Source organism: Caretta caretta, chromosome 2 (genome assembly GCF_965140235.1).
Source record: "Caretta caretta isolate rCarCar2 chromosome 2, rCarCar1.hap1, whole genome shotgun sequence".
Classification (NCBI taxonomy): Eukaryota; Metazoa; Chordata; order Testudines; family Cheloniidae; genus Caretta; species Caretta caretta.
The window spans coordinates 179,164,846-179,188,722 of NC_134207.1; the positions used below are offsets into that span (position 1 = coordinate 179,164,846).

Here is a 23,877-nt window from a genome sequence, read left to right on the forward strand (position 1 = left end):
CCATTAAACTTCAATAACTTTCCTTCCTGAAAAGGTACAGCAAGTTAAGGAGAGATGGTGGGATGTCTACAAGCCCTCGTTGCTTGCTTCTTCCCTGGTAAGTTTACTGGACACATTAACTGTAGTTAGTGATTTTATTCTGTATTTACTGTTCACAAAAAAAACCCCAACATGGGCCTGAATCTTGAGTCCAATGTAAGCGCTTGATGCTGGTGCATTCCAGTGAAGCCAATGGCATTGCACTGAAATAAAACTGGTGTACTGAAATGGGGAAATCAGGATCCATAATCCTGGATGGTTCCTCACAGATAAAGGGTCTGATTCTTCACTGCCCTGTACCTCGTGTAATTGTTCACGCCACCTTTGCCTAGGTGTAAACAGAAATTGATCGTTCACTCACATTAGAAATAGAGGCTTTACCCATTTCCCCCTCACATTTACAGAGACATAAATGGCTATACAAGCTGCAAGGCAATGGATAATCAAACCCATGTACCTTCCTCAAGAACTTGCAGGTTGCAAGACGATGTACACGTTACTGCTCTCTGAAGAGGGAAATGTGACTAGGTGCTGTCTCCTTATGGCTGCTTTCTCTCTTTCTGCCTTCCAGCTGTTTTGTGGGCCATTTATCTGGAGCAGGAGCTGATCTCTGTCACAAAGCAGCCACTTCAAGGCAGCTCTGCCAAATTCACTTGCAAGGTGTTTGGTGGATCAAACCCTACCTACATCCACTGGTACCGAGCCGCAGCTGGAGAGGCCTCACAGAGGCTGCTGTACCTCACTCTCTCTGGGTCGGCGTTAAAGCGAGAGGCAGTCTTCTCCAGTAAGAAGTTCTCAGCCTATGGGAGACAAAGCATCTATAATTTGTTGGTGCACAAGATGAGAGAAACAGATAGTGGCCATTACTGTGCCACATGGAATTTTACACAGTGCCACAAGCTTCCTGCAACCCTGCACAAAAACCACCACAGCTCTGTGTGTGGGACTCAACTCTCATATTACTCCTGCAGCAGAGCAGGCTGAGCCCTGCCCCCACCCTGGCACACCTGTCTACACAACAGGCATAGCCTCAGTCCCACAAACCATGGCCAGTGTGAACTCCCATTCGGCCAACCCAAGTTGTGTAGGGATTTTCCTGAGCCAGGGAAGTGGGAGTTTACCTAGTGGGTGGCACAAAACTGACATCCAGTGACTGCCTACCAGTGCTGGCTCCAGCTCTAAAGGCAGAACAAATTATTGAGCAGTCACTACCCGTTTGACTTCACAAAGCAATGGGTGACCAGAGTCACTGGGGAGTGAGCTAATGGGGGAGAATGGGGTGGGGATAATCAATAACTGGGGAAAGGTGAGGGGCGGGGGTGTAAAAGTGAATAGGGAAGGTGAGGGGAAGACATTTTCTAGGAGGGAACAAACAGCAGTTTGCATCTCCACTGGGAATTTTCAGCATATCTCCATGGCTGGAGCTGTAGTGTACACAGAATACAGGAGTTTGCTACTCAGTTTCAGTGGCCAAATATAAAATAAACTAACTTGGCACCTTTGAGTGCACATGTGCCACACTGAAGGAGCTAAGACAAGAACAGTAGCAAAATATATAGCTTACAAGCTCTTCATTTTAAATATGAGACGAGCACAGGAAATCCTGGGGGGCTTCCTTTCCATGGAAAACGGCCCAATCCTCATATTTGTCTGCACTCGATGCAAGACTGAGCTTGGTGACAAAAGTGGCTGGATGCCATCTCTGTGCTTTGACCGAGAACTTTTAATCATCATTACAAATGAGCAAAGGAAACTGGTTATTGTAGTGTTATTCGACACGTGGGGCTCCTGTTAATATCAATGGATTATATATGGTACTCACTCACATATAATTTAGAGAGTAATACATATGCATGTCACTTACAGACACCATTCAGGATATCCAATATAGATTAATATCCATCCAAGTTCTTGGCATCTATGTTAAGGAAACCATTTGGTCCACAACAAATCATGAACATGGGACATTTACAGAAGTGTGGTCCTTACATATATATTTCCAAAGAATTCATTTACATGTATTTAAGGTTCATAAAATCAGAGAGGTTTGAAATGGAAAAGACCTATTACAGCATCCAGTCCATCTTCTTGCAACGGCAGAACTATTCCCCACAAAAGTATTTTCTAGTATTTTGTCTAGTCTAGTTTTAAAGGTTTCCAAAATGGGACTTCCATCATCTCCTTTGACAGATGATTCTATGCCTGACTGAGATCAATGTCAGTAAGTTTTCTTGATATTCTAAGTTTTCCATATTTTCTCTGTCCTCACTGGTGTCTGCAACTCAACCCAGTTTTTAATCATATGCACGTTTTCTAAGTGTATTGTTCACGCCATCCTCTGCATCAATAAGGAAGATGTTTGGCATTTCTTTTTTCCTGCATTAAAGACTGATTAAAGTATTTTGAAATCTCCAAAGGAAAGGTGCTCTATCCTGCAAGATACTGAGCTATTTCCAAAAGGTAGTGGGTGCTCTCATCATTATCTGTAGGCACTAATGAGAGGTGAGACCTCAGCACTTCCATCATTATTTAATGCTTTATAGAATAAGCTCTGTATGAGCAAAGTGTGCAGTTTATTTTTAGTAGTTCTCAGACTTATGTACAGAATTCAATCAAGTCATAATAAGATTTCATACTGGAGTTGGGTGACTGTTTTCCTTCTAGTCTCTTAACCACTATACCAGCAATTATGTAATGTATATTTTAAAAAGTTATGACCCAGTCCTCAATGCAATGTTATCGCATTGTGTTCCTCAAAAAAAACAAAAAAAAACAAAAAAAAAAACCAGAATTTTCAAAGGGCTGTAGCAAGATCTTGAACATGGACCTGGGCATTAGCAGCTGAGATTTCTCAAGGGTACCATTTTCAGAAAGTGCTGCTTTCTGTAACATGGAGCAAATGGTGAAGGGAGAAAATGACACAAAATTTTTAACTGAATTAATATTGAACCATTAACAGCTTATTTTGTGAAGCTACAAGATGTCTTGAGAATAAAAAGTTCATACAGCAAATTTCCCCTGGTCCCTCCCTCCCCATACCACAAACATCCTTTTAACAAAACAGGATGTGTTGCTTTTCAGATGCTTCATCAAGACAAGAACCAACAAATTGCTGTTTAAACATCTAGCAGGTTTGGATTCCAATTGCTTCACCATTATTGCAATGAGGTTTTTTGTGGTTTTTGTTGTTGTTGTTTACAAACAAACCCAACTACACTCAGAAGAATCTTTTCCCACATTTTAGTATTAGGAATGGGATTTTCATTTTACTGTTGGTGGGATGTAAAGCCATAAGGCCCTGGATTTATGAGTTCCTGTAATGGGAGATGAAGGTCCTCAGCACCTTGCAAGATAGGCCTTTTCAAGTTTCATCTAGAGTCCAGTGAAGTCAGTGGAAGAACTCCCAGCCACTTCAATGAGCTATGGATCAGGCCCCCAGACATCCACAACACACTCCCTGGAGACTTTCACTCACCCTTTTGCAGTGGAACTACAAGTTCTGTAAAGGGGCTCTCTTCAGATGTCAAGAAGAGGGCTGATGTTGATTTTTCAGAGGCAAGATTGTTTGGTCGGAAATATTGTATATTTACAGCAGTCATTACAGCGTTTCCATCCTAGAACTGCATGTTTCTATAGAAACTAAATGGTAAAAATAAAATTGGAGAACCCTGTAGATTTCTATCACAAGGGCCATTTAACAGAGTATAAATGTGCATGAAAATAAGTGCACAGCAAATGAATTACTCTAATTGAATTTTCTTGTTTCAATATAACAGAGCCAGAGGAAGATGGGGCATTATCAAGACTACCTGAGGAGTCAATTTTGAAAACAACCATCTCTCCTGAATAAACCCACTTCAGTCAATGAGACTATTAATGTGAGTCAACTTACTCAAAACCTTCCTCTCCCTTGTGCATCCCCATAAGTCAGTGGGGAGTTAGCCCTTAATTAACAAGGCACGGCTCAGACAATTCTCATCACCCTCAAGAATTCCACAGGGAGGCTTTCAGTCTCATTTAAACGTCCACTCTCATCCTCATCCAGTACAGCCCTCTTTGTGAGATCATTCCTGGTCTCCTGATTAGGAAAATGGCTGCCTGGGTACAGACTATGATTTTTAAATCCTTGGAATTCAGGCCAAGTTTCTCCAGGTGACCAAGTTCAAGCTCCTAAATACCTTTAAGGATCTGACCCTAATTCCCTTTCCCCTGCTAGGTCTGGTCAAAGAAAGTTAAGAAGTTTGTGCTGATTGAAAAAAAAGCACCAGGGACAGTGCTGGTAGCACTCCATCAGTATACTTAATAACTATGTTTTTGAAATATGGTATATTTCTTGCTATGTTTCTTTGGATAGCATGTAAAGTATATTCACAATGTTATAGATTCAGTGCTTTGTAGAGGGGCAAGGACAAGGTTTATACTGCACTTACTTCTCACTTAAACCCTCAAAACAGGACTTTAGTGGGGTTAAAACTGTGTAAGGACCTTGTTCTGGCTCTCTGCACAGAGATAAAGGTCACCCAATAAAAGTTACATACTCTTGTGGAGTTGGGGGAATAGACACCAACAGATACCCAAACGGAAACTCGCAGACAGGGTGTATATAGCAACAGAATTCACAAACAGCATATGAAACCCCTTATGAAACAACGGGAATCTACTGATGTAGGTGAAAACAAAGAGTTAATCATTGAAGCATCTCTAATTTGACTTTTGCCTCATCCAAACTCAAAGTGCAAGAACAATGTGTTTATTTAAGAGATTACTGATTTCTTTTCCTTGACAACAATTCTATCAGATCTATAAACTTGAGGGGACTCCGAGTTAGATAAGGTGAAAAATTCCTGAGTAAATGCTCCCTAGGAATTGGGGCTTATTCCAAAGGTCATGGAAATCAACTGAAGAACTTCCCATTGACTTCAATGGACTTGGCATCAACACTTAGTGATCTATTTTCATCACTGCTTGAAAAAGCTAGATTAGTTGCCTTTTTCATGCTGAGAGCATTATTCCGTAATCAAATCTGCTGATGTTTAAGTTTAAAAAAGGGGACGGGGGGAGGGGCAGAGAACCTCAGTACCTGTAACCATTGCTACAAAAATCTGATACTCTTGTTCAAAAGTTCTAAACAAGGCAGCAGTCAGAAGAGTTGCTAGATAGCATGAGGGAAGGTTAGGAGATGTTCATATATGGAACTTTTATATAAGGCAAATGCAAATCTGTATTGCCTTGAAATAGCTCACCAGTCACTTCCTCTACTCAAGTGATCCCTCCCTTTTTCTGAGATCAGAATTCATATTCCTTTCTTTCTCAGTAGCAGGCTCATCATAACTTAGTGAGAATGTTACTACTGCAAGTTTATCTTGTTGCTTCAGTAGTTTGGTCTTGTAAGTTGCTTTTTACACTCTAGGCTTCTCCATGCAGGCACCTTACTGAGCAATGACTGGAGATCCTCCATGTTCCTTCAATTTCAGATTAAATGGCATTTGTCTCTTTTCTCTGCAGACGGAGAGGCCCAAGTCCTGGTACAATCTCAACTATCCATCACCAGGGCAGAAGATAGAACTGCACGAATTAACTGTCATGTTTCTGGCATAACCCTTAGTACTGCTTATATACACTGGTATCGACAGAGACCTGATGCAGCTCTGGAACGAATTCTCTATCTTTCATCAGGAAAACCCGTCTTTGACCAGGATTCTGGTAAGGGAAAGTTTGAGGCAGAGAAGCAGCTCTCCAAGTCGACCTGCACCCTGACAGTAAACAAAATAAGCAAGAGTGACATGGCTACTTATTACTGTGCAGCTTGGGATCACACAGCATCAAAAAAACATTCACATTCTGTACAAAAACCTACTTTGTATTCTCAACAACAGCCTTTCGAATGCAAGAAACCACAGTTACCTCCTCATCCTGCTTCTCATGATGGAAGCAGACGCAGAAACACCTTACTGGGTTCCGCAACAAGAGATAAAAGCAACACAACTGTTGCTTGCACAAGTTTTGCAAACAGTAAGATCCCACCTGTCTCTGCCAAATGACAGGACCAAGTAGTTGCACAGGGCAGCTAAATAGTCAGGGCAGCAACGTTTTCAGTTGCTCTCTTGGGGAGTGACTAAGGTTTGATACAGTTACCAGTTTGCATAAGGGAGCTGGCACGACAATTGAATTAGGTCGAGATTGGGCATTCCTTGAAACAGGAAGGACAGGAGAGTCAGTCTGGGTGTTCAATCCAATATGCAGATCTAATGAAAAATCTCCTGGTTACTGACATTATGGAGGGTTAGTTAGCCTATCACCTGGTCCATAAACTCATTTTGATACTGCCTATATATTCCAGTAATCTTTGTGCAGTTAGTTACTCAAGTGCACTGGAAACTAGACTGCTACTGTAAAATATGTTGCAACACTGCTAGAGGAAATAGCTTGAATCTTTTTCCTGTTTCTAATTAGCATTTTACCAGTGAAAAGCTTGTTAGTCCAGCAGATGCCTGCTCATAAAACCACAAAGGTCAGATCTAAAGACTGGTTTCATATTTAGTCTACGATACCAGTTTGTTCGATGAGATGTAATAGAAATATCTGCTTCAGGAGAGTGTATCTTTTATATCTAGCCATACACATGAATGTACCTTACGAGCAAATAAATGATCAAAGTCCCTGCCCCATGGAGCTGATTCCTCTAGTACTCCTCTCAGTTTAGGGTTTGTGGATAAATGCTTGGAGGGATAATGAAGGAAGGAAAACAAGGACTGCAGTGATGTGACATCCCCTTTAAAAAAAAAAACTGGTTACTTCTTTTCTACCTTCTGCCATACAGTCAAGCACACACACACACACACACACACCCCACAAAGAGGAATTATGTTTTGAAGGCCCACAGGATGAGTGCATTTTTGACAGAAATTTCACATAGGCCCTATACAGATAAACAAATTCCTTTGTGGGGAATCATTTCTCTATTAAACACAGAATAAAACAGCATGAATTGTCTGTTTACAAAAATGGCTCTTGAAATATCCAGAATATCAACTTCTTGGTGGCCCTTCGATCACTAAATGAGAGCTGAACAGAAACTAAGCGTCCATGAACAAGGCCATCTATTTCAGTCAAGGGCATTAGCACACAGATATATTAGCACTGTTATGAGTAGTGAGATGTAAAATGGCCAAGTATCACAATTAAGTAGGAGAAAACCTGAAGAATTAAAGACTGAAAAATATGCTACAGCTGAATTCTGCCAGATGCTCAGTGTCCCCAGAAACATTGTGAACACCATCAACTTCCACTGGTATCCATGCGATCCGAGGGCACTGACTCATTCTCTCCATCAGGAAAGGCTCAGCAGCTTCCCTGGGCAAGTGATAAGTGAATGACAGAAAGACAACTACAGTTTTAACTGCACTGTCAGCAGCTCTTCTCTTCCCCGTCTTGTCCACCACCTGCCTATTAAATTTTCCAACAAATTCATTTGTGCTTTCTTCCATACTATCACATACTCATGGAACAGGGCCCTCGTCTCATATGGAACATCTCTACCTTCTCCTCTGCAAGATTTCTATTCCACAGGATGTACAAGAAATCTGCTAACACACAGTGACTGAAGCTTTAGGGGTGAGAGAGGAGAAAACAAAAAACAGTGTATTTGTGCATAAACAATGACATGGTAAAAAAATATATATGTAGAAAAAATAAAGGGTTTTTGACGTTTCCCTTTCCTACAAGCTGGAGAGGTCATTCCTTTTTTCAGACTGTCAGCAGTGCGAGGCAGGACTTTGCCTCTTTGTTTTCCCCCTGGGGCCCAGTTCCAGTATCTCAGGTTGCTACAGTAATATAAGTAATAAACGACAGTAAAATATTCATGAACACTGATCCTGAAACACACCCAAGGAATCTATTTGACGCCCGTGCTTGGGTTGTCACTCACCCAGGGTGAAAGTTGTCATACTAAGCAGCAGTAACTATCTCAGCTTGCAATAAATCTTCTTCAGCCAGTACCACTTAACTGGAGATTACCTAAATGAGTCACTTCCTCTCCCCGTCTACATCTCTCTCTCCATTCAAGACCGTCATTTACATTCCCTGGCTGGAGTTCTAACAAGAGCAGGAAGAATGTTGCTGTTAGAGACTTTTGTTCTGGTTACGGTTTGCTCCTGTAAGTGTGTTGCTCGCACTTTGGGTGACAAGATAGCAAGTGTGAAAAATTGGGACGGGGGGTGGGGTTAAGGCACCTATATAAGACAAAGCCCTGAATATAAGGACTGTCCCTATAAAAATTAGGAAATCTGGTCACCCTACTCACACTGCTCTCCGCGTACATTGGTACATGACAGCAGCTGCTGGAGAGAGTCTTCACATTATTTCAGTTTTATTCTTATATTTTATCTGTGTTTCTCCATAGATGGCTCCTCGCAAGTGCGTCTGACCCAACCTCAGCTGTCCATCACTAGGGAAGGAAATAAAACCTTATGAATTGACTGTCATGTTTCTCTATCTGAGGATTTTGGCAAGGCTCCTATACACTGGTATAGACAGAGACCCGGTGCAGCTCCAGAACGGATTCTGTTCATCTCAACGCAGTCTGAATTTGACAGAGTCTCAGATAAAGGAAAGTTTAATGCTGAAAAGAAGATTGACCAGTCTACCTGTACCCTGACCATAAACAAAATAACCTCCAGTGACATTGCTACTTACTATTGTGCCTCTTGGGATCGCACAGTGTTAAAAAACATTAGACAGCCTGTACAAAAACCCACTCTGCATTCTGAGCCACAGCCTTTTGCATGTATGAGGCCACTGTCACCTCTCTTAAAATTCCTCTCAGCCTGGAGCCAGCTGCAGAAACTCTTCATTGGCTTCTGCAACTAGATATGAACAGCAACTGCTGATTTACTGCGTATTTTCCACATAAATCACTAAGAACAGGTCAGGTCTAGCAGAACACGAGGTCGCCTTGGGCACAAAGGGGAGTTAGGCACCCAATCTCGTTACAAGTCAATGGGAGTTGTGTGTTTAGCTGCCCCTTGCCCTGTTAAAAAAAAATGAGAAGGAAATGGGGCCAGGCTCTCACCCCATAACTGCCTGACACTGCAGTCTCCCAATCCAGACGTCATTCATCTGCTGAAACAGGAAGCAAGTGAAAGTAAAACAGGAGCGTTGGACCCAGTATGCAGGTGCAATAATGTACCTCCTCCTAACTCCCCAGTAACTGGGGCTCATCCTGCATAGTGTCCTCCCCAGGTACAGAGCCACTTTTTAGTGTCTAGAGATTCCAGCTGTGGATCTCAGTGGCCATTGGGTCAAGCCCTAAGTGTCTTTCCCTTGACCTCAATGGGCTTTGGATCAGACCACAAGTCACCTAATGGCACTGCAAACCAGCCTGGCCAATTTACATTTTGATATTACTCCGATGGAAACAGGAGTAAGTTTATTTTGGTTGCTTTTCTGCTGTTTAATTAGCCCTGAACCACAAAGAGCTTTTGGTTCACGTTATAAAAACCACAGAGTTCTGTTCTGAAGGACCAGCCTATCTTTACTCTCTGAAGTCAGTTCAGCAGAAAACACATGGTGTGACAGCAGGCCACACTCTGCTTGAACTGATATTATGCTGTAGAATTTCAATCTTCGCATGAACGTTCAGGGAACTTTACAGAATAAGAGTCCCTGTCCCAGGGATTTTATAGTCTAAGGAGGGTTACTAGAGCAATGGGGATAAATGGAGTCAGGTTCTCCAGAACCCCTGGGGAAAGAGTGTAATTGCAGATGATACTTGAAAGAAGGGCAGAAGTGGAAGCATCGCTTATTGAATGATGCTAGAAAGACACAAGAACACTAATGGAGCTACAATATAGAAAAGACATCATGGATCGGATTAGCTCTCATCACAAGGAAACAAAGAAGTGTTTAAGAAAACATGAGGTTACTCGTAAATTAATTTGACAAAAACATCATTGTAGAGTTGGCCCTTTTTCAGAAGTAGGACAAAATAGACTGCAAATGTACAATTGCACATCCATCCTATATCAGTAGAGGGCATTAGCACACTGATATAATATCCATTGTACACCACTCCATTTATCGAGCAGAGGGATAGTCTCAAACTGAAGTAGGAAGCGATATTCCACTACTTCACATCTGGGAAACTCAGCGAGAGCAGGATCCTGGGAAGTGCTTAATATCTTCAGAAGAGTTCTGAGTGCTGTACCGGCAACAGCACCCCTCAGGGCAGCACCTCCCATCTTCAACAGGGAAAGAAAATAACCCCCAAGAAAATTAGTCTTCACTGTGCCATCAACATGACTCTGCCAGTCCCGTCATCTTTGTATTAGTTACAGTCACAGCTAGGAACCCCAGTCACAGATCTGGTCCACACTGCACAGGGCACTGTAGAAACAAACAAGCAAAGTTTGCATCCCGGCCCACAAACATCTTGGTGTTTTCTTCCAGCACTTATGTGTGAAATGCCCCCTCCAACCACACAAATCCCTAAACCACTAGCCTCTTCTCCTTCAAATCCCCCTCAAAACCCACTCCTGCTGCACCTCCTACAAGAAATCTGCTGGCAAATAACTACTCTGGTTGGAGGGCAGGGGGATATGGTATATTTAAATATGAAGTACCAAAAATTCTCTGCTGGTGCAAATACACTTCTAGACTGAAGATCTTTGGGACCGTCACTCTATATATTGCTATGTTTAGTACCTCACACAATGGGGACACCACCCGGACAGAGGCCTCTGGAAAACACTGCAATATAAATAATTCAAAGACCAATCCTTCATTACCCAGACTTCCATGATGCAATCTACACTGGTCTAACGATAGCGGAAAAGTTTGCTTTATGCCAGATAATCCTCTTTGATAAAAGTAACTTTGGATGAGTTTCAGCCATAACTCTACCTTATCTTAAATTAGCATATGCAGCCAGCAAAACCTCATCCCGTTTTAACTAAATGAGTCACATCCTGTCCCCAAAGGCACCACTCTGTCCATCCCAACAGTCACATTTCTCATAGATGCAGGACCAAGCAAAACCTGTAAAATGTTACTACTTCAGGTTGTTATTCTGGCTTCGATTTTGTCTTGTAAGTTTCTTTTTTATCCTTTTTCTACATAGTTGTACTTTACTGAGTCACAACTCACCATGCTCCAGATTCATTCTATGTTAATTTCAGGTTTTCTTTTCTTGTCCTCTTTCTAGACGGATGTGCACAAATACATCTGAAACAAGCTCAGTTGTCCGTTACCAGGGGAAAAGGTAAAACTGCAAGTATAGACTGTGAGGCTTCCGGCATTCAGAACTTCGGGAATGCTATTATACACTGGTATCGACAAAGACCTGGAGAAGCTCCAGAGTGGATACTCTACTTTAAGACACAAGCTGAGAAATCAAGTTTTGACAAGAACAAGTTTAGGGTTGACAAGACAACTGAAAAGTGCACCCTAAGGGTAGACAGACTAACCGACAATGACATGGGTACCTATTACTGTGCCTACTGGGATATCACAGTGTTAGAAAGCCATAGACAGGCTGTGCAAAAACCTCACTCTGTATTGAGCCACAGACTTTCAAAAGTGTACACCCCCCGCTTCACACACAGTTGCCTTCTTAATCTTAATCATCTGAAAGCACGAGTAGATACTCATTTCCTCTGAGCTAGATACAAGACCATCACATACAACTGATGTTTTTAAGTATGGCAGGTATAGATTTAGAAAGGGTGTAATAAAAGCTAACTTTTATAGGTACAGCATAGCATCTCATTGACCACATGCTGGAGATACTTATAGTATAAGTCAGATATCCAATTCCTCCTTCATTTCTGGTTAATCATCTTTAGAAAGCCATTCCCATCAACTCCCTCCCTGAATGTTCTATATGCTTGCTACCATTTCTGGGGCTCGATACGGGGTCGGGACACGCAGACCATGGGGCTGTTAGCAATATTGATTTTAACACTATCACAGGCAGGGACAACCTTTGGAGGATTCAGAGGAACAGCCGTGTTAGTCTGTATTCGCAAAAAGAAAAGGAGTACTTGTGGCACCTTAGAGACTAACCAATTTATTTGAGCATGAGCTTTCGTGAGCTACAGCTCACTTCATCAGATGTTTTGGAGGATGTTGTTCTGCTGAAGATCCCTGGTTGGAAGAGAAAGCAACTTTTCCAGGCCTGTGATAGACAGCCATTTATCAAGACAACGACAACAACATTTTGCCCCCTACTGACTGAACAGCAAATCAATGAATGGAGAGGGCTAGTAAGCTACCGGAGTGGTCATAGGTGCTGGAACTAGGGATGCCGCTGCACCATCTGGCTTGAAGTGGTTTCCATTATATGCAGGCTTTACAGTTTGGTTCAATGGCTCTTAGCACCCTGACTATCTACAAATTATCAGAGGGGTAGCAGTGTTAGTCTGTATCCACAAAAACAACGAGGAGTCCGGTGGCACCTTAAAGACTAACAGGTTTATTTGGGCATAAGCTTTCATGGGTAAAAAACCCACTTCTTCAAATGCATGGAATGAAAATTACAGATACAGGCATAAATATACATTGGCATCTGAAGAGAAGGGAGTTACCTTTCAAGTGGAGAATCCGTGCAGAAGGCCAATTCAGTCAGGGTGGATGTGGTCCACTCCCAATAATGGATGAGGAGGCGACAATACCAAGAGAGGGAAAATTGCTTTTGTAGTGAGCCAGCCAGTCCCGGTCCCTATTCGAGCCCAAATTGATGGTGTTAAGTTTGCAAATGAATTGTAACTGAGCAGTTTCTCTTTGGAGTGTTTTTGAAGGTTTTTTTGTGGAAGAATGGCTACTTTTAAATCTGTTATTGAGTCCAGGGAGATGGAAGTGTTCTCCTGGCTTTTGTATGTTACCATTCCTAATGTGTGTCCATTTTTCCTTTTATGTAGAGGTTGTCCAGTTTGGAGCACGTACATAGCAGAGGGGCATTGCTGGCACATGATGGCATATATCACATTAGCAGATGTGCAGGTGAATGAGCCTCTGATGGTGTGGCTGGGTCCTATGAGGCTGTCGCTAGAGTAGATACGAGGACAGAGTAGGCAACGAGGTTTGTTGATTCTTGGGTTAGTATTTCTGTGGTGTGGTTTGTAGTTGCTGGTGAGTATTTGTTTCAGGTTGGGGGGCTGTCTGAAAGCAAGGATTGGCCTACCTCTCAAGGGTCTGAGAGAGACTGAGGGATAGTTTTCCAGGGGTCTGAGAGAGACTGAGGGATAGTTTTCCAGAATAGGTTGTAGAAACTTGCGGACAATGGAACTGCCTCCACCCCCTCCCCAAGCTCCTAGACATTGTGCCGTGCATGCACACCACCAAGATGCCATTGTCACCAGGAGACTTGGTCACATGGTACAGCCACTGGGATTTATTATAATGCAGTCTTCCTGCCATAGCGCTGTAATATTAGTATTGGAATAACTGTACTACAGTGTGACAGCTATAGAAAGAAGAATGTGGGAAGATGTATTTAAACTTGCTAAGCTGGTAGTCCCAGATCAGATTCCCTCCCACCATCAATGCAACAGTCCCTCGATCTGCTGGCATGCCCCTACTTATACAGTCCAAAATGTCACTGACCTTCTTGGCAACAAGGACAGACTGTTGACTTATATCCAGCTTCTCATCCACTGTACCCCTTAGGTCCTTTTCTGCAGAACCGCTGCCGAGTCATTCGGTCCCTAGTCTGTAGTGGTGCATGGGATTCTTCCGTCCTAAGTGCAGGACTCTGCACTTGTCCTTGTTGAACCTCATCGGATTTCTTTTGGCCCAATCCTCTCATTTGTCTTGGTCCCTCTGTATCCTATCCCTACCCTCCAGCGTATCTACCTCTCCTCCCAATTTAGTGTCATCTGCAAACTTGCTGAGGGTGCAATCCACACCATCCTCCAGATCTTGACAAAGCCCTGGCTGGGATGATTTAGTTGGGGACTGGTCCTGCTCTGGGCAGGGGACTGGACTAGATGACCTCCAGAGGTCCCTTCCAACTCTGATATTCTATGATTCTATGATCATTAATGAAGATATTGAACAAAACTGGCCCCAGGACCGACACTTGGGGCACTCCACTTGATACCGGCTGCCAACTAGACATGGAGTCATTGATCACTACCCATTGAGCCCAACAATCTAGCCAGCTTTCTACCCACCTTATCGTCCATTCATCCATCCCATACTACTTTAACTTGCTGGCAAGAATACTGTGGGAGACCGTATCAAAAGCTTTTCTAAAGTCAAGGATTAACACGCCCACTGCTTTCCCCTCATCCACAGAACCAGTTGTCTCGTCATAGAAGGCAATTAGATTAGTTAGGCATGACTTGCCCTTAGTGAATCCATGCTGACTGTTCCTCTCCTCTAAGTGCTTCAGAATTGATTCCTTGAGGACCTGCTCCATGATTTTTCCAGGGACTGAGGTGAGGCTGACTGGACTGTAGCTCCCCGGATCCTCTTTCTTCCCTTTTTTAAAGATAGACACTACATTAGCCTTTTTCCAGTCGTCCGGGACCTCCTCCAATCGCCATGAGTTTTCAAAGATAATAGCCATTGGCTGTAAATCTACACTCCCAGCCAGGCAAGAAAGCCCAGGTTCAAAACACACACAAGCCTGGGCATAAGGATTTTGTGAGAGGAGGAGAGATGGGTTTTGGCTAAAACCAGGGTAAGAGCCAACGTAAATCTAGAGTGACAACACACCCTGAAAGACATAAATCTGCTGGCAGCCACAGGCACCTTTCTACAGCAGCATTCCCGTACTTGCTTCCACCAGTACAACTGACCCAGGGGTAGAAACTGAGAGAAATTTTAGGGAAAAAAAGTCTAGTGTAGACAGATGAGGCTAATTGACATTTGGAAAATGTCCCAGGCAGAGCCATGTGGAAGTTCCATTCCATCATTTAATGAAAAGAAAGAAATCCATGACCACTGAAATTGTCGCGATGCTACTCACTGTGGCCTTGGCACTCCCTGGCAGCAGCAGGGATACATTTCAGATCCTTCTATCCCAAAGCACAGTCCCCTCCACTTGGGCTGAGGAAGAGTTTTCTTTAGCTGCTAGCAGGAGTGGGTTTATGCCACATAGCTGAGCATTTGGGGTACCATCCTTGTTTTTTGCACATATACACTAATCAGGGTATCACAGTATCTATCAAGGGCTTTTAAGAACATTTGGAGGAATACAGAGAAGGAAAATCCTGACTCTCATACCACAGCCTGGTGGCCCAGTAGCACCAGTCAATAATTTGTGCAAGTGCAATCAAGCAGAATTAAAGGTCAAGTGGATCCAGAGATGACACTTTCCAAAACAGAAACTGCTACCCAGTCCCATGCAGTTTTTTGTAACTCATTAGCAGATAAAAAGAGTTTCTTGGAGGAAAGCTATTGTGCATTTGGAGTTTTATAAGAGAGGGTGTCAGGATTTGAGGGTTTGAGTTGATTAGAAGAATAATGAGAGATAAAAGTAATTCATTGTATATTAGCTCCCTACTCAGGAGGGACAGGTTCCCTTACCAGCTCCAACCTATCCCCACAGTCCTCTCCACTACAAACCCTGATCAGTTCTATAATCAGTCTCCAGAACCCCTTTCCCAACACCTCTTTGTGGGGTAGGGAAAGAAGTTCATGTTGGCATTTCAGCTACAAAGGCTGAAAAGAGAACAGTGAATCTTCAGATGATCTCTGGCCACTATATTACAATAATTTATACATTCTCCAAAGTGCAATGTATACCTATGTCTGAATATTAATAATAATTAAATATGCTGTCAAAGGGTAACTCACCATCAAAATGCCCCCATGTGGCTGGCAAAGTCGTCTCCTCTGGTGCCCCCTCCAGCCCTGCTGGGGTCTACTCCTTGTGCCTCAGCCCTCCACCAGGTCACATTCAGTCCCACTCTCTCTCGCCCCAAGCAGCAAAAAAGGTGCAGAGGGGAAACCTGCCAAATACGCTGCCGCCGGAGAGAACAGGAACATTGGAGGGAGCTGCCGCTGAATTGCCGCCGGGGCTGCTGCTGGAGTGCTGCCCCAAGAACAGCCGGAGTGCAGCCCCTTCAGCAGCACTGCCCCAGGCACCAGCTTGCTTAGCTGGTGCCTAGAGCTGGCCCTGTTCTCTATAACCCAGGAAGGGGTAACACAAAACAGTCCAATGACCTTATGACAGATCTTCAGCCCAACTTGGGGGCTCAGTAACCCTTATACCCCTCATCTCAGGGGGCTTTTATGCCACCTTCCTTGGCAGCCAGTAGAGGACTATGGGCAAACAGGCCTTTTTTGGAAGACAGGAAAAGGTCAGTTATTAATGTACACGAGCACGTGTTATATCTCAGTAGAGGGCACCAATAGCACACAACTGAACTGACAATGGCCGGTGTGCAGCCCAGTGACTATATGTACAACTGAGAGAAGACGCAGACTCAGATTTGTAATGGAGGGAGCGTGCTCCTGCCCAGCCAGCATGGACATCAGTGCTGGCCCACGTGAGCAACTGATCACAGATTCAGGCACTGCTAGGAGCAATGAAGCGTGCTCATAACCACATTACATGGTCTCCTAATATGCCTGTGCCCAGGGGCATGCACAAGTTGGGGCAAGCAGGGGCACCTGCCCCCACCCCCAGTATTCCGATAAAAAATTTTGCATTTCTGCTTTAGCTCCAGCCTCAGCCCTGGCTACTACTCCAGCCCTGGTGACTGACCACTGTTCTCTGCCCCTGACCTGGCCTCTGCTTCAGTCCCCAGCCCCCGCGCAAATAGCTGATTCACGGGAAGCTGGGGGGTGTGGGGGAAGCAGAGCAGGGCGGCGCATTCAGGGGCGGAGGTGAGCTGGGGCCAGGCGGGGAGCTGCCGGAGCACTGCCGGAGTTGGTGCCTATGGCACCACTTTTGATGTGATCAGTGGGGCGGGGGGAAGCACGTGCTCCCCCCCAGCTACAATACCCCACTCCAAGGAGCCAGAGAGACCTGCCAGATGCTTCTTGGGAGCTGCCCCAGGTAAGCACCGCTGGGACTCCCCACCTCGCCCCTTGGCAGGTCCCGCTGGCTCTTAGGGACAGGGTGGGCACCCACTACGGTGGCCCACGAGACCCTCCTGCCCAGTCCGGGGGGGTATCAAGGAACGCGGGGGGTTGGATAGGGCAGGAGTCCCAGGGGGTGGGGGTGGGCCATGACCCCCTCATGAGGTGAGGGGGGAAACCGGTTGTTAAGATTTTGGAAGCTCATCACTGGATAAAGGGTCTGATTCTTCACTGCCCTGTACCTTGTGTAATTGTTCACACCATCTTTGCCCAGGTGTAAAGTGAACTTGATCGTCCACTCACACAAGAGATAGAGGCTTTATCCATTTCCCCCTCACATTTACAGAGACATAAATGGCTATACAAGGTGCAAGGCAATGGATAATTAAGCCCATGTACCTTCCAGGTTGCAAGGCCATGTACATGTTACTGCTCTCTGAAGAGGGAAATGTGTCTAGGTGCTGTCTCCTCATGGTTGCTTTCTCTTTTTGCCTTCCAGCTGTTCTGTGGGCCCTTCACCTGGAGAGCGAGCAGATCTCTCTCAGAAAGCAGCCACTTCAAGGCAGCTCTGCCAAATTCACTTGCAAGGTGTTTGGTGGATCGGACTCTACCTACATCCACTGGTACCGAGCCCCAGCTGGAGAGGCCCCACACAGGCTGCTGTACCTCACTCTCTCTGGGTCAGAGTTAAAGCGAGAGGCAGCCTTCCCCAAGGAGAAATTCTCAGCCTATGGGACAAAAAACATCTCTAACTTGTTGGTGCACAAGCTGGAAGAGACAGACAGCGGCCGCTATTACTGTGCCACATGGGGTTTTACACAGTGCCACAAGCTTCCTGCAACCCTGCCCAAAAACCACCACAGCTCTGTGTGTGGGGCTCAACTCTCATGTTACTGCTGCAGCAGAGCAGGCTGAGCCCTGCCCCTGGCCCAGGCACACCAGCCTACACAACAGGCCGAGCCTCAGTCCCATAAACCACGGCCAGCGTGAACTCCCGTTCGGCCAGCCCAAGTTGTGTAGGGATTTGCCTGAGCCAGGGAAGTGGGAGTTTACCTAGTGGGTGGCACAAAGCTGACATCCAGTGACTGCCTACCAGTGCTGGCTCCAGCTCTAAAGGCAGAGCAAGTGATTGAACAGTCATTACCCATTTGACTTCACAAAGCAATGGGTGACCAGAGACACTGTGAAGTGAGCGAATGAGGGAGAATGGGGTGGGGATAATCAATAACTGGGGACAGGTGAGGGGCGGGAGTGTAAAAGTGAATAGGGAATGTGAGGGGTAGACATTTTTTAGGAGGGAACAAACAGCAGTTTGCATCTCCACTGGGAATTTTCAGCACATCTCCACGGCTGGAGCTGTAGTGTACACAGAATACAGGAGTTTGCTACTCAGTTTCAGTGGCCCAACATAAAATAACTATTGGTTCCGAGTGCACATGTGCTACACTTGAGGAGCTAAGACAAGAACAGTAGCAAAATATATAGCTTACAAGCTCTTCATTCTAAATGTGAGAAGGGCACAGGAAATCCTGGGGGGCTTCGTCCCATGGAAAAGGGCCAGATCCTCACATTCATCTGCACTGCACTCGGTGCAAGACTGAGCTTGGTGACAAAGGTGGCTGGATGCCATCTCTGTGCTGCCATAGTGCTGGGGTCAGCTAGTGGCTAGTTTTGCTCCCACTACACCTTAGCGCATTTAGTTGTGCCCTGCAAGGAATGGCCATTGTGGGAGTTAGGGATCACAGTAATGCAGTACCTCCCTCTAGCCATGTCCATTACAGCAGAGTGGAAATGGAATACCTTATCCTAGGTTCCAGGAATTCCAGCTGCTCCTGAGAATGGATAGGTTTTTGGCTCACACTTATGTCCTCTGATAGCTCATTTCACCATCAATCACCTTTGACTGAGAACTTTTTATCATCATTACAAATGAGCAAATGAAACTGGTTATTGTAGTGTTGATCGATGTGTGGGGCTCCTGTTAATATCATTGAATTATGTATGGTACTCACTCACATATGTATTACTCTCTAAATTATATGTATGTCACTTACAGACACCGTTCAGGATATCCAATATAGATTAATATCCATTCAAGTTCTTGGCACGTATGTTACGGAAACCATTTGGTCCACAACAAATCATGAACATGGGACATTTACAGGAGTGTGGTACTTACATATTTATTTCTAAAGAATTCATTTACATGTATTTAAGGTTCATAAAATCAGAGAGGTTTGAAATGGAAGACCTATTACAGCATCCAGTCCATCTTCCTGCCAAGGCAGAACTATTCCCTACAAAGTATTTTCTAGTGTTTTGTCTAGTCTAGTTTTAAAGGTCTCCAAAATGGGGCTTCCATCTCCTCCTTTGAGAGATGATTCCATGCCTGATTGAGATCAATGTCAGTAAGTTTTCCTGATATTCTGAAAGCTTTTCATATTTTCTCGGTCCTCACTGGTGTCTGCAACTCAACCCAATTTTTAATCCTATGCAAGTTTTGTAAGTGTATTCTTCACGCCATCCTCTGCATCAGTAAGGAAGATGTTTGGCATTTCTTTTTTCCTGTATTAAAGATTGATTAAAGCACTTTCTAATCTCCAAATGAAAGGTGCTCTGTAGCATTCATGCAGAGTTCATGCACTTGGCAACATGCAGGGCACACCCGGAGTGTTGTGTAGGAGCAGTGCACACACGGCTCCTCTCAAGGGCATGAACCTTAGAATCTCGCCCAAATAACAAACCATGGGAAGCCTTCCAGGACTGGGCTCAAGGCCCAAGAGCAAAAAATGCGGTAAATAAAAATATTATACAAAGCCAGTGTATTCCTTTTATTTATTAAAATATGTAATGCGCAAAATAAATAAAGCTAACAGGCAGACCAGCCCGTCGGCAAACCAGCCTGCTTGCTTGCTTAAAGCTTGTCCTGTCTTGTATTTAAACCGTAACAGTGCTCTATCCTGCAAGATACTGAGCTATTTCCAAAAGGTAGTGGGTGCTCTCATCATCATCTGTAGGCACTAATGAGAGGTGAGACCTCACCACTTCCAGGGTCACTTGCACTTTAAGAGAATAAGCTCTGTATGAGCAAAGTGTTCAGTTTATTTTCAGTAGTTCTCAGACTTATGTATGGAATTCAATCAAGTCATAATAAGATTTTATACTTGAGTTGGGAGACTCTTTTCCTTCTAGTCCCTTGATCATTGTACCGGCAATTATTATGTATATTTTAAAAAGTTATGACCCAGTCCTCAATGCAAAGTTATCCCACTGTGTTCCCCCCAAAAATCCCAGAATTTTCAAAGGGCTGTAGCAAGGTCTGGAACATTGACCTAGGCATTAGCAGCTGAGATTTCTTAAGTCTACCTTTTTGAGAAAGTGCTCCTTTCTGTAACATGGAGCAAATGGTGAAGGGAGAAAATGATACAGTGACACAAAATTTTACTGAATTAATATGGAATTTCCTCCTGCGTCCCCATACCACAAACATCCTTTTAACAAAACAGGATGCGTCAGTTTTCAGCTACTTCATCATTAAGACAGGAAACCAACAAATTACTGTTTAAATATCTAGCAGGTTTGGATTCCAATTACTTCACCATTATTGTAATGAGATTTTTGGTAAACAAAAAACACCCCAAGTACACTCAGAAGAATCTTTCCCCACATTTTAGTACTAGGAATGGGATTTTCATTTGACTTTTGGTGGGATTTAAAGCCATAATGCCCTGGCCTTGTGAGTTCCTGTAATGGGAGATGCAGGTGCTCAGCACCTTACAGGACAGGCCTTTTCAAGTTTCATCCAGAGTCCAGTGAAGTCAGTAGAAGAACTCCCAGCCACTTCAATGACCTTTGGATCAGGCCCCCAGATATCAACAACATACCCCCTGGAGACCGTCACTCACCCTTCAGTGGAACTACTGAACTAGACCTTCTGTAAAGGGGCTCTCTTCAGATGTCAAGAAGAGGGATGATGTTGATTCTTCAGAGGCAAGATTGTTTGATCAGGAATATTGTATATTTACAGCAGTCATTACAGCGTTTCCATCCTAGAACTGTATGCTTCCATATAAACTAAACGGTAAAATTAAAACCAGAGAACCCTATAGATTTTTTTTTATCACAAACACCATTTAACAGGATATAAATGTGTATGAAAATAAGAACACAGCAAATGAATTACTCTAATTGAATTTTCTTGTTTCCATATAACTGAGCTAGTGGAAGATGGAGGATTATGAGACTACCTGAGGAGTCAATTTTGAAAACAACCATCTATCCTGAATAAACCGAGTTGAATCAATGAGACTATTAATGTGAGTCAACTTACTCAAAACCTTCCTCTCCCTTGTACATCCCCATAAGAGTCAGAGGTAAGTCAGCCCTTAATTAATGAGGCACGGCTCAGACAATTCTCATCATCAAGAATTCCAGTGGGAGGCTTTCAGTCTCATTTAAACGTCCGCACTCATCCACATCCAGTACAACCCTCTTTGTGAGATTATTCCTGGTCTCATGATTAGAAAATGGCTGCTTGTGTACAAACTGATTTTTAAATCCTTGGAATTCAGAACAAGTTTCTCTGGATGACCAAGTTCAGGCTCCTAAATTCCTTTAGCGATCTGGCCCTAACTCCCTTTCACCAGCTAGATCTGTTCAAAGAAAGGTTATAAGAGGTAGCACTCCATCTATATACTTTGTCACTCTGCTTTTGAAATACCGTATATTTGTTGCTACGTTTCTTTGGATAGGGTGGAAAGTATAGTCGTATAAATGTAAATTAGTAGTGCTATAGTGTAGAACGTTAAAAGCAATTGTCATATGCTCTAATGAATTGGAGGCTCTGTGTGTGTTGCACACACCCACACTACTCTCCAGTGGATGGTTCCAGATTTGCTCAGTCATGTGACATAGGCCCTATACAGCTAAACAAATTCCTTTGTGGGGGATCATGCTGTTTTATTCTGTGTTTAATAGAGAAATGAATTGTCTGTTCACAAAAATGGCTTTTGAAATATACAGATCACCACTTTCTTGGTGGCCCTTTGATCACTAAATGAGAGCTGAACAGAGTTCTTCTCTACTTAAAGTAGAATTCTCTGCAGTGGATTAGTCCTCACTGCAAGACAATAAAAATTAATATTGAATAAAAGAAAGAAGTTGCTTGTAAATCAATTGTGCGACACCTTCAGGTATAAATTGGCCCTTTTTCAGAGCTGGGATGAAATGAAGTCTCCATGGACAAGGCCATCTATTTCAGTCGAGGGCATTCGCACACAGATGTATTAGCACTGTTATGAGTAGTGAGATGTAAAATGGCCAAGTATCACAATTAAGTAGGAGAAAAACTGAAGAATTAAAGACTGAAAAATATGCTACAGCTGAATTCTGCCAGATGCTCAGTGTCTCCAGAAAAGTCGTGAACACCATCAAATTCCACTGGTATCCATGCGATCTGAGGGCACTGACTCAGTCTCTTCATCAGGAAAGGCTCAGCAGCTTCCCTGGGCAAGTGATAAGTGGATGACAGAAAGACAACTACAGTTTTAACTGCATGGTCAGCAGCTCTTCTCTTCCTCCCCCCCCCCCCCCCGCCTAGTACATTTTCCAACAAATTCATTTGTGCTTTCTTCCATACTGCCACATACTCATGGAAAAGGGCCCTCATCTCATCGAGAACATTGCTACCTTCTCCTCTGCAAGATTTCTATTCCACAGGATGTACAAGAAATCTGCTAACACACAATGACTGAGCTTTAGGGGTGAGCGAGGAGAAAACAAAAGCCAGTGTATTTGTGCATAAACAATGACATGGAAAAACTAAAAATAAAAGGTATTTTGACGTTTCCCTTTCCCACAAGCTTGAGAGGTCACTCGTATTTTTAGGCTGTCAGCAGTGTGAGGCAGGACTTTGCCTCTTTGTTTTCACCCGGGGGCCCAGATCCAGCACAGTATCTCAGGTTGCTAAAGTAATAAACGACAGTAATAATATTCATGAACACTGATCCTGAAACACACCCAAGGAATCTATTTGACGCCAGTGCTAGGGTTGACCCTCACTCAAGGTCAAAGTTGTCATACTGAGCAGCAGTAACTCTACCTCACCTTGCAATAAATCGTCTACAGCCAGTACCGCTTAACTGAGGTTACCTAAATGAGTCACTTCCTCTCCCCGTCTACATCTCTCTCTCCATTCAAGACCGTCATTTACATTCCCTGGCTGGAGTTCTAACAAGAGCAGGAAGAATGTTGCTGTTAGAGACGTTTGCTCCTGTAAGTGTGTTACTTGCACTTAGGGTGACAAGATAGCAAGTGTGAAAAATTGGGACGGGGGAGGGGTTAAGGCACCTATATAAGGCAAAGCCCTGAATATAAGGACTGTCCCTATAAAAATATCAGGAAATCTGGTCACCCTACTCACACTGCTCTCCGCGTACATTGGTACCTGACAGCAGCTGCTGGAGAGTCTTTACATTATTTCAGTTTTATTTTTATATATTATATTTGTTTCTCCATAGATGGCTCCTCGGAAGTGCGTCTGACCCAACCTCAGCTGTCCATCACTAGGAAAGGAAATAAAACCTTATGAATTGACTGTCATGTTTCTCTATCTGAGGATTTTGGCAAGGCTCCTATACACTGATGTAGGCAGAGACCTGATGCAGTTCCAGAGCTGATTCTTTTCATCTCAGTGCTATCTGTCTCAGATGGAGAAAGGAAAGTTTAATGCTGAAAAGAAGTTTGGTCAGTGTACACTTAGAGTGACCATAAACAAAATAACCTCCAGTGACATTGCAACTTACTACTGGG

At 43.8% G+C, this 23,877-nt stretch overlaps 1 long non-coding RNA gene across 1 annotated transcript; it reads right to left on the minus strand.

The window, feature by feature from the left end:
- Nucleotides 1-120: 120 nt before the first annotated feature.
- Nucleotides 121-11,481, minus strand: LOC142071146 (uncharacterized). The gene is made up of 3 exons (XR_012667148.1): nt 11,182-11,481; nt 497-839; nt 121-367 (listed from the first exon to the last, which is right to left on the minus strand). It is a non-coding gene; the product is annotated as an uncharacterized LOC142071146 (long non-coding RNA).
- Nucleotides 11,482-23,877: the final 12,396 nt, after the last annotated feature.